This window comes from Egretta garzetta, unplaced genomic scaffold (genome assembly GCF_000687185.1).
Source record: "Egretta garzetta isolate BGI_Z169 unplaced genomic scaffold, ASM68718v1 scaffold100, whole genome shotgun sequence".
Classification (NCBI taxonomy): Eukaryota; Metazoa; Chordata; class Aves; order Pelecaniformes; family Ardeidae; genus Egretta; species Egretta garzetta.
Genome location: NW_009258265.1, coordinates 446968 through 459122, shown reverse-complemented (window position 1 = coordinate 459122; position 12155 = coordinate 446968).

The following is a 12155-nucleotide window of genomic DNA, read 5'->3' as shown; positions in this document are numbered from 1 at the left end:
CAAACTGAGGATTTACCCTAGCATTTCTCTCTTCTCTTTCCTGCACAGCCAAGCTGAATCAATATGCTATATTTCTACAAGCAGGATAAAAGGAAATTCTGAGGGACTGAAAAAAAAATAGTAATTTTGGAAATGTCAAAATATTTTAATGGTGTTATGACATGAAAGATCTCAGCATTGTCAAAATGTGTCTCTTTTGTGTTCATTGCAAGACCACGAAATGCTGTTTCACCTCTGCTCAAGTGATAAGAAGTCTGAGATGGCACGCACAGAAAGGGTACTAAAAAAGAGAGATGGCTTATTCCATGTGATTTGAAAATCCCATGGGGAATGCAATGAGGTGTTAAAGGTGAGGTGTAATTGTCGGACCCCCTTTGGCTCCTGCATCTTTTTGCAGGTTGGTCAAGGTGGCCTCCAAATCAGCAGATATCCAACTTGCTTTACCTGCCACAATTGTGCAAGACAGGCAAGTTTCAGGAACCGTGCTTCTGGCCTTTCTGAAGCTCACTGAGTATTTGCAGAGCAGACTAAAGGGCTCATCCCTAATGGCATGATCATCTGCTGAGATTTTCTGGATGGGTTTCTTGCAGCAGACGCTGTCACGGAGCTCAGAAGTGGCAGCAGCAAGACTGTAAGGAGAGCAAGATGCCTTCCCCGCTGCCATGCCTGGCTCTGAGAGAGTCTTTGCAATGTAATAACCAACAAATTGCAGTGCACTGTCTTGGGCAGTGTGGATGTGGTGTCTTGGGTCCAGCCCACATGCTCAGTCCCGGTCTCAGCCCAAGAGAGAGCCTTGGAGGGTTAGAGAGAGGAACCAGGAAAAATGTTGCTGCCAGCAGAAGATGCTTGCAAATAAAACCAGGCAGATGGCCTGCTGAATTTCGGTTCTTAATTAAAAGTGCTTTATTCTCTAAGCTAATTATAGAATAATTCCTTCTGTGGGAGGGGCTCCTTTGGCATGGAGGGGGTGGTAATGAACATCTCAATCCGCCTCCTTCTCAGCTTCATTCTGCTGCCTTAGTGATAAAGATGCCCCTGGCTGTTAGCTCCAAAGTGGACCCTGTGAAGGGAAATATAAGAAAGGAGTAAGTGGTCTCAGACAGCCCTGGTGTGACGAAACAGGATCTCACTGTCAAGTCTGCCACAGCATGGATAACCAGGGAGCTCCCACGTGAAGCTAGACCCCAAACTGGGTTGTGACTATTAGTGAAAGCTCTGCTAAAGCAGATACATTTCTGACAAGTGACAAAAGAACGGGTTTTGGATAATGTTTGGCATGATTAGAAGAGATTTCAGCTAGCGCTGTGATTCTTTTCTTCAGGATTTGCACTTTAAACTAACTTCTGCCTCCCCACGTTGCTTGAACCTGGAAATGCAACCTCACTGCATGTCCCTGTGCTCCTTCTGTGAGACCTTGTGTGTACGCTGTATCACGGAGAAACGCTCAAAACACAGATGGTAAATTACATGGAAAAGGACCGTTTGTGCAAGATGTAAAAGTTTAACAGCTTGAGCCACACCGAGCCCTTGCAGACACTGGGATGCGAGGGTGGCCTTGCTGTCCCAGAAGCTCTCACCCCAATGAAATAGTCTCTGCTGGTGCAAAGTGTCTCCTATCTCCCAAACTCGTCATCCATCACTTTGATGGCTCTGCTAAGTGGCAAAAGATACAGCAGGTTTTGCCCTCCTTCTTCATCTGTCTCCTGTGACCCTTCCTAAATTGAAAGGCAGTGAGGTTCGCCCTGTCCCCCTCCCATCCTTTGCTGAACATTAATTCTTTTGGACAGCCTTTGTGATTTCCCCAGCTCTTTGGGTTTATTGTCCCATCTCCAGCCTTGCCTTGCAATTAGAGAAGGAGAAAAAACTGATGCCCACAATGCTGTGCTCGATCCCTTGCAAGTGGCTTGGGCTGGCCTTGCCTTAGCAGGGCAGAGTCGGTCTTATCAGCGAGTGTCGGCAGGGCTGTGTCTTTCAGACAGGGCTCAGGGACTGGAACTGCTGCTGATCTCTATCTGCCTGGCATTTCTTTCTCTCTTTCTCCATCCAAATCAATGCAAAGGACATTTTTCAGCCCCTCTCCAGGTTAAGGGAGGTGGGAGTAGGGGGGGAAAGGATGGAAAAATACTCAGCGGATGAGAAACTTTTCACGCAATTTTTTCTGCCTGCAGCTTCTATATATAGGTTTAATTAGAAGATGAAAGGCACCTCAGGATTATGCTGTGAGATTTGTTTCCTTAGCCCTGTAACTAATGCCCTGTGGTTTCAGTAATGCTGCCTTGACTTCGTTAGCTTCCAAGCAAATATCTACCTATGGAAACTGCAGAATTGCTATCCTGGGTCAGAGCACCACCAGAGCTCAGGGAAGTCAGAGGCTCTGCTTTAAATACTCTCTAATTATCTCTAGCCGAGGTTACGGAGGAAGCGGTTTGGCACCTGTGAATTGAATTCTTGGGAGGCAGCCCCTTGAAATGAGCTTCTTTGCCTAATACTGGAAAGTTTTCCCTCTTGCTCCCCACAGCCCTTCATGGTGGAGGAAAATTAACGCTTTCTCACCTACCTGGGAAAAGACTGAGCCATTTCTGATGGGGATGTTGAATTAGCCACCTTCGTTCTGGCTGCCAGGCTCACTTGGTTTGCCCCTTTGAATTATCCTGGGAAAGGGCAGTGGCCATGCAGCTCATAGCTGCGACTTGGAGGAGATCTTTTCATGCCTGTCCAGGAGGGTTTCTGGCTTGCAAGATATGGCCCATAGGCACTTGCTTGGGGTCCTGGAGAACTGTGCATGGATGCTTCTCTGTGCAGAATGGCCAATTGCTACACTACGGGCACTAAATATCTGCGATGCTTTCAGTCCTGTGCCTCTGCATCAGCAGACTGAAGCTGAAGACCATGAGTGCCTGCAGGAGGGGCTGCGGCATGGCCAGGGGTTGAGCTCCTTGCTGAGGCACAGACCACGGTGACCATGCCAGTCACCGTGAAACAGGGGGGCATCTCTGGTTCTGCCTTGGGAACACTTTTTACTGCCTGCTCCAGCATCATGGGTGTAGCTGGATATTAGACCTAAAACTAGGACAGGGCTTATGAACCACTGCCGTGCGATTGTGTGGGAAGCTTGATTTGTTGTTGGTTCCCTCATCGGGTTGGTTCCCTGGTTCAGCTGCAGAACACAGCAAACTGCAAAACCCAACGCCAATCTTTAACATGTACAGCAAAAAAAAAGGAGCATGGTGCAGATCAGATAAACTAAGATCGAGAACAGATGAATCAATATCATGACCCGCAACTGTTAACAGATATAAATTCCTTAATAAGCTCTGGTTAATCTCTTGTTTTCTCAAACCCTTCAAGCCCCATGTTGGGCACCAAAAAGGAGTATTTTCATTGAGAAAAATGACCAGGAAGGCCTTCAGAGAAATTAGGTGTTTGAAGTTAAAACTGAATTATACTTTTCCCCCTCTTTTTGTTTTCAAACTGCAAATAGATCAAAATACCAAGCCTTTCTGCAGTGCACTTTTATAAGACACAGGCTGGCATTGCACGTATTACAAAGGAACCTTAAGAGTCTCAAGGATTGCTTTCTACCTGAAGCCTTTCTCAATTACTGTCATCAAAACAGAGAGCAGTACAGGAGAAAGGCAGAAGGCACGTCTGGGGCTGCTCCCTCCACCGTGGAGATGCACTTAGAAAAGCTTTTTGTGCAGCAGACGAGCTCACACCTGCGTTTCTTTTATTCCCCACCATTTTCAATAGACACAAGTTAGTTGACAAAACTGCTGCTGCAGCTTTTTCTCCTCTCTCCTAGGCTTATTTTTTTTTTATTATTGTCATTATTATTAAGGGCACAACAAGATTTATTTTCTGTAAAACAAGCCATGTAATTGTCAAGACAGATTTAAAGGGCTGGATTAGGAAGGGGCATTACAATACATTTTGTATGAAAATGAAATATCATGAGCAATTTCTTGGCAGACCTAATGTTTTTCAGGGCTGTTCTCTGGGAATAGCAATTCCAGGCAGGGACTCTGGAAAAAGTAGAGTGCGCTGGTATAATGAGAGGCTGTATCAGAATGGATATGCATGAGCCTGGCAGATTAATATTTAATGAACAGTGAAGTCTGCTATCCCCTAATCATTGAGTGCCTGGGATTTGCAAAGTGGCTAATTTTAAAGTATTTTGTATGGAATTATTCATGCATTAAAAAGTACATGACTCTCTTACAGTCTAAGTCACTGAAAATGGAATTAAACTCAACGAAATTTAGTCATCAAAACGTCGGGCGTCGGGTCCAGCTGAGACAACGGCAATGGGACAAGGGTATTGCTCTTATAAAAGGCCTCAATGGAGCTGGAAAAGCCAGGCTTTGGACACACAGCCTTCCCGCAGGGCAGTGATGGCCTCATCTCAATGGGTTTCTTGGGAACCCATAGTGAAATGGATCCCTTATTGGGCTTTTCAAAGCAAGGAAGAGCCAGCAGTGGGTAACAGGGCTGGCAAGAGCTACAGAGCAGGAAAATCATTTACATGGATGAAAACATAGGCCACGGCTACTGGTACTGGGGCAGGAATAGGGCTGGGTCAAGAACAGTGGTCTCACTTGAGTGACAGTTCTGACACCACTGTCGTCATCTTTATTTTTGTTTGTATTTTGCCTAGAATGATTATTTAAACCATACTTGTTGATCTGGAGTGTAATGAGACTTTACTTTGGCTTGAACAAGTGTTTTTTGGACCTCAGCTCAGACAATTCTCCTGGCACGTCTTCTAGTCTTTTCCCCACTGGTTTCTGATAAAAGAAGAAAGTTCCAAAGAAAATGTCATTTTAGGTTGGAAAATTATTTTTTAATTGGGGGGTGGGAAGGAAAGATTTTGTTCCCTGGTTTTGTGGAAGTTAATGCACCTTCATGAAAGTCATTGTTTGACTCAAGCTTGTGTGTTGTGTGAAACGTGTGAGGCAGGGGAGAATGATTCTCCCTTGCTGCACAATTTATGAATGCAATTAGCTCATTGACTTAATGAGAAAAGATAAAAGAAACCAAATAAAAAGTGTTTACAGCTATTTGAATGCTAGTAATTATGCCAAAGAGTGTTGCAGGAGAAGAGGGAGAGAAAAATATGGCAGTAAACGTATGGGAAAGGCAGACAAGAGAAGGGCAGAGCAGGCTGAAGATTCATTTTCTTCTTGTGTGCCTGCACAGTTCCTGATGTAAAGGATCTGTGTTATCAGTACAAGCAATAATGATGATAACGGCTCATTAGGAAGACACAGTAGGTGAACACGGCCGTCAGGAATGAGAAAGTCACACCTACGGTCTTAGCTGTGATCCTTGAAGTAAAATTACTTTTGTTAATAACGAGGGAGGAAAACAAGGAGTGCATGCACATGTATTTGTAGCCCCTCTGAATTTGTGTGGAAGTAGTTGGAGCATTTTATTTTGTTATTTTTGGAACAAAACGTTGACTCAGAAATCAATTTATCCTTTCTCTAGATAAAGTAAAACAAAAGGTGAGGAGAAAACATTTCACATCATCTAGAGAAAAATGCTTTAATCAAGCCAAAGTAAACAGTTTTGGGTTTGGGTTTTTTTTGTTGTGGACTTAGCAAGGATTTGGCACTGGACCTGCCCAAAGGTTATTTATTCTTTCCTCATCTTTTTTATTTGATCCGTGAAAAGAAAGATCCATTATTTTCACAGCAATTATTCTAAGTACAGCTAGAGGAAGCCATGTTAAGTCCCAGTTTGAATATTAAATATAATTAAAAGACTTTCTACATTGTGAATTGTTCTCTTATCTGCCTGCCCATAAATGTCAATGTATTAATGGTCACAATTTGTCTCAGATGTAGGAAATGGCCTTTTCCTCCCATAGCCTTTTTTAAGCAGTGGGGGAACAAGCACAGCTGGTCATACCCATACGACCATGTAAAAAAAGTTCTCGACACAGTTTTGCTTCAGCTTCAATTGAAAAGCCAATCCCTTCTTGCCAGCTGATTATTTCTGCTCTTGAAAATACTCTTTAAGCCAAGAAATGTTATCTGGAAGCAGAAACAGGCAGAGGTATATTTTAAAAGTCTTTCATTTATTAAGCTACAAGACAGAAAAAAAATTGGAGAAATTAATAACTCAGAGTGTGATTAATATGAAGCTTTTTTTTTTGATAGCTGGAAAGACGAGGAAGTAGAAGCTCGATGCTTTCGAATGACATGAAGAAAAGGTTAATGTGAGTGTTTGTTCACTGCCAGAGTCTCACCTCCTTGTGTTTCACCAAAGCTGTTGCAAACACCAACCACCCTCCCTTCAAGGGTCTCCACCTCTGAGAACTCTTGCTCCCTGTAATTAATTTCCATGGACTTCGTGCATTATTACCAGGCTAATGGCCTTTAGTTACTCATTTCTTTTATTTGATTTCAAGCTCATCTCTGGGCGACTGCGTTTCTATTAGCATATGCACAATGGGATGGAACCACCGCACGCACATCGAACTCGTGCAACGTGGTGCATTTCTTGGGAAAGCTGTCTCAAGAACCTAGACACATGCATGAACACTTGAAATAAAAGTATTAAAGATCTAAAGTTACAGACCAAAAAAAGGACAAGAGAAAAACAAAAAGAAAGAACATGTAATTTTTCATTCCCTCGACCAGACCAAAGGATGATTTAGGGCCAGTAGAAAATGTCCCTGGGAAAAAATGGGGCAAAATACACAAATATTAGACCTGAGCATTGCTGTGAACCAGGCAGGGAACTGTGAAACCTGTACATTTTTGTTGTATGCAGCATTTCCGAACTTGCTGGGTACACAAAGGGTAGCTTTCCTCTGCTTTCCAAAGGAGTTTCTTCTAATTTACACCACTGGCTATAAAATCCCCCACAGGTTCAGTTTTTCAGATGAAAATAAGGATTTAAGGAAACCAGAATGCATCTCTGAATGGACTGATTTTGTTAAGGAAAAGATTGAAGTGGGAATTGAAGACTTTCCTTTTGCTTTTACGAAATTCAGGTGGAGAACTGAACGGCTGCTGCTGGAAGGAACCCAGCTGATCACGTCAATGTGAAGCATTTCAAGGTTTGTCAATGCTTGTCACACTTTTCAGAGGCTTTGTTTAGTGAGAAATTTCAACTTGTCCCCAGTACTGGAAGATTACAAGATGTGTTACTGGACGTGTGAGCTGGAGAGCATCAGAAAATACAGTGGCCAGACTTTGGGTGAGCAGAGCTTTGATGACTGGTGCTGGGTGCCACGTACCCACACCTGAAGGTCCATCCCAAGATGATGCTGTCTACCCTTTCCTTGTCCCCACTTTCTTCTGCATCCATAGTGCTTTCTCTCTTATCCCTGTATCCATGTACTCATGGCCCCGGACTTGTTACTGTTAGAAAAGGTTGGAAACCCCATTTGTGGATCTGTCGGGAACTTGGCTGAGCACAACTCTACGGAACCATCCTGGGTGCAAATGAGCCCAGGGGGTGTTTTGCTCTTGGGAGCCCTTTGCTTCTCTTCCTCCTCCATCAGTGCTATCTTCGTTGGTCTCTCTGCTGCTCTAGAGAACGGGAGGAGGGAGGCATAGCTCTTGCATGGCTGCGGAGGTCCAGCACAGGACAGCTGGAAATCAAGGGAGGTTGGAGCTGCCCTGGGAAGGGGGCACGGTGAGGCTGTGCCTACAGCAAGGCAGAAACTCCTCCACTGGCATCTGTGTGTGGCTGGCACAGCCCAGCAGCTCTCCTTTCCCACCTGCCAGAGCTTCTCCCCAGGAAGACCTTTGGTTCTGCAGTGTCTCGGTGCTGCTGTTAGCCTGGCAGCAACAACAAAAGCACCGGGTTAATTAAACACACAAGAACATAATTGCAATTAAACACAAATGAACTGCTGAATCAGAATAGCAAATTGCCCAGAGACTTGGGGCGAAAGACTGGTTTGTTTATTTTTTTTTTTTTATCATAAGTGCTGGTAAAGCACAGAGTGGCCAAGCAAATGCTGCAACGTGAGACGCACTGCTGGCAAGAACGTTTAGCCTGCTGAATAAAAGATAAAGCTGGGACTGGGAACAGCCTGGCTGCTCAAGTCAATTCGGTTTGGTTTCACTCAAGGAAAATCCCATGAGGCTGCATTCGGCGAACAGCTTTGCAACTTGGCTGGAAACCCTCCCCAGCTGGGGCCAGCCCCACAAGTCCATTCTACTCCCAGCTCCCTGTTCCAGTGATTCAAACCCATGCTGGAGCAGTCTGATGGCCAAGACACTCCCTTGGCCCTCACCAAAATCCACACCAAGGATGCCTTCCTGAGGGATCTGGAAGATGGACCTGTGATTTGCTCTGCAGCGTGCCTGATCTTCAAGGAAAAACTCAAGGACACATCAGGGACCACCTGAAAACGAACCTGTGTGGTGTTGCTGTCCTGTGCCTGGCCAGCAATGCCCCACAGGGCACATGGAGGAAGTTTTTGCACCTTCCCACCTCCACTACACGATTTCTGCAATACTTGTTTGCAGCAAACCCATCTATTATCCTTGCTCTAGGGTTGGTTTCTGTCGAGCTGCTTCAGTGTATCCCACTAAAGGCATAAAGTTGAGAGAAGCCAGTGAATTATAAGGTCCCCGATAGTAGGACTCAGCAAGTGGGCTGCTGTTAATCTTCCCTTTGCTATTCAGTTTTTGTTCTGCTTGTAATAAATCCCTGCGCCCTTTGCTGTTGAAACTGCAGCCTCGCTACTGAAAAAAGAGAAAAAAAAAAAAATAAAGCCGGAGATTGCCATGTGCAGAAATAAAATAAGGGATTCATGTCTTGGCCTGGCCAATACTTCTGCTTATCGAGGTCTCAGCTTCATCGTGATCACCTGGTGTTAAATGTAACGCCACGGTAACTCATGCTGGACTACAACAGACTGGAAAACCTGTGGGATTAATGCAGGAAATGGGGCACACAGCGCTGTGTGATTTCTTAGAACAGGGCTGAATGGGCAGTTGGAGACATGATGTGATGTTGCTGCCAAACCTGGAGGAATAGCTGGCTGGGAATTTGTCAATGAAAGTCTTTCCCCCAAATGCTACCTCTGTGGATTTATGGCTACTTGTGGGAAAAGGTCATATTTATAATAAAAGCTGGGAAAAAAGAAATTCTGAGAATATCTATTATTTGCTTTGATATGATCAAAATAAAAATTTCCATTTTGGTTCATAATTGCTTTCAATATGGGAATTATATAAAGGGGAAGTTAAACATATTAAAAAATTGTGATGAGAGAACACAGCACTTGACAGCACTCAAATTTCTGCACTTTATGCAGGTTCTTCATTTGTGAAAAATTTTGGACTTTTGACTATTCACCTTCAGCTGAAGCAGGAAAAAAAATATTTGCAGAAAAATAACTTGAAGGCTTTGCAAATGTGTGCTGCATGGAAGAAAAGGGGCAGATCTGGTGGTGGGACAAGCTGCATCCCGGTGACAGCTCAGACCATCCCATCATCCCTCCCAGTTCCCCAGTCCCTCTGCTCGCAAGCTGCTGAGTTTCATTTCCCGTGGCTCAACAAATCCCTAATCCCTGAGCCGATTTCATGGTCAGGGGTTTACTTAATGTCTAGCCCTGATTCCTGTTGACAACAAGATAGCTCTATATTACTTGTCAGGCTAGGGAGCATTGAAGAAGGTGCAAATTTATATCAGCTTCCAGGCAGGAGCTATTTAAGATTGCCTTCGTGGCGCTGAGAATTGCATCTCTGCAGAGCGGTCGCTGGGGCAGCGCTCGTGCCTGATGCTATAGAAAATGCGTTCTTTTATGGTGAGACCATAAATGTTGTGACAAAGGTGGAATGTGTTCAGAGGGATACTATCTTTTATTGGACTGACAGATATAGTTAGAAAATGGAAAAGGTTTTGGCACACACCCCTCTTCTTCAGGTCTATAAATGTTTTATGTCTCTTTACAGCCATACAAGCAACTATGTTCCCGGCTACGAGGCTGTAAAGGATCCATAGAATTCATGGAATCATTTGGTTGGAAAAGATCTTTAAGATCATCGAGTCCAACTGTACCTGTCCACTATTAAACGATGTCCCTAAGCACCTCATCTACCTGTCTTTTAAATACCTCTAGGGATGCTGACTTGACCACTTCCCTGGGCACCTGGTTCCATGCTCCCTGCAGGAATTAAAGTCACGGGAGAAAAATGAATGCTAAGCCACTGCCACCCAATAATGTAGGCAACAAGGCTTTCATCCTCTTGGTGAAAGAACGGAATGGGATTGCCCACATTTGAAGGACTTAAGACCTCAGCAGCACAGCCCTCACCTGGGAAATGGCCTCTTTCTCTCCCCCAGCAGAGCTGGCTCCAGGCAGACCCAGTGATGGGACATGAGCTGCCTGCAACTGGTGGTATTGAGTGGGTAGACCTGCTCATAACCCCCTGAGTGCCAAACAGGCAGGGGGAAACCAAGCAGAACTGTTCCCAGGCTCTGTTAATTCATCGGTCTTGATTTTTTAGAGAAGCACACAACTTGTTTTGATGTGGATCTCGAAAATTTCTATCAGAATTGCTGGAAAAGGAGGTTTTCAACATCATGCTTTCTTTCACTGTGGTGGGAAACACCAAGACCAACACGCTTCTCCACCCCAACATCAAAGCATTTTCTCTGAGGACAGCTCTATTTTTTTTCTCTAGCTCTGATATGAAAATGCTGTGGATTGGTCTAGAAACTGTCGTGATTTGAAGAAACTTGAGCAGGTTGGGTTTTGCACCGTTGAACTTTCTGGAGCAAAAAAAAATTCCTTTTTCGAGCAATTCTCTTGTTTAAGTTGCAGCAGATGAGAAGTCAAAAGGAACCAGCCTTGAGTAGGAGTTGAATATGAAAAACAGACTCTTTCAGAGGAAGGGAAGATATGAACTTAATGAACTTACTGGCTCAGTCATATAAAATTGAGCAAGAGAGAAATATAATTTCTTAAGCTGCAGTTGTGTTGCTGTTCCCCAAACTATTTTTTTTTTATTCCAACTATGCTAGCTAGTCTAATAAAAGATACAACCTTGCTCCCCATACTTTGCCCAGTTGATTATCTACAAATGCCAAATTCGGTATCATGTCCTCAGTAGATACAAAATTAACTGGAGTTGCCCCCATTTGCAAGTGCAAATCTGTTAGGAATGTTTTATAGTAACACACTGGGTGGGATAACATAGCACGGGGGAAAAAGTTTAAAAAAAATTGTGTAGACTCACTCCCACAGAATGAAAATCCTTGCCCTTCTTGTTCCATTTACATTTTTACACTGTTATATTGATGCTGGTATTTTTGATACATTTTGTAGGATGTACTGAAGTGCTTTTTAATATACTCAGATGTTTAAGAGCACTGAACATTTTGCTTTTTTTTTTCTTTACCCAAACCTTTAGACATTATTAAAACAAAACAGTGTGATATTTCTGAGGCAAATGCCAGGAATTTCAAAATTCCAGAAATGTAATTTCAATTGAGGGTGAAAAGCCAGAGCAGAGATTTGAGACTTTCATACCAGAAGACACTTCTGCTCTGATCGTGACCACGGGAATTGCCCGTACTTAGACCCTGAAGCATGTTAATGCCCGTTTATTGCTTATGAAAACTCCTGCCCAGTACACATGCTGGTCTTTTCCAGGCCTTCCCAGATGGTGTTTTGGGGAACAGGGTGAGGATGTCCATCCAGGTCATAGAATCACAGAATCACAGAATCATTTAGGTTGGAAAAGACCTTTAAGATCATCAAGCCCAACAGCTCTCCTAACCCTGCCATCCTAGCACTAAACCCTGGCCCTAAGCACCTCGTCTGCCCAGCTTTTAAATCCCCCCAAGGATGGGGACTCGACCCCTTCCCTGGGCAGCCCCTTCCAGTGCTTGACAGCCCTTTCGGGGAAGAAATTTGTCCTAATGTCCAACCTAAACCCACCCTGGCACAGGAACAACCACCCACTTCTTCTACCCCATCTCTGTGACACAGCGGGTCAGGGTTAAATGAGCAGCTTGCAAAGAAAATCAATATGTTTGGTTATTTTTTTCTTTCGTTTCTGCCCTCACCACAGGCCCCAGCGCTACAGCTGATGACACAGAGATAAGAAGTCGAAACTTTTTTAACTGACTTCTAGCCTTCACAGGAAAAAAAGATGGGCACATGGGGTGACTGGGATCCC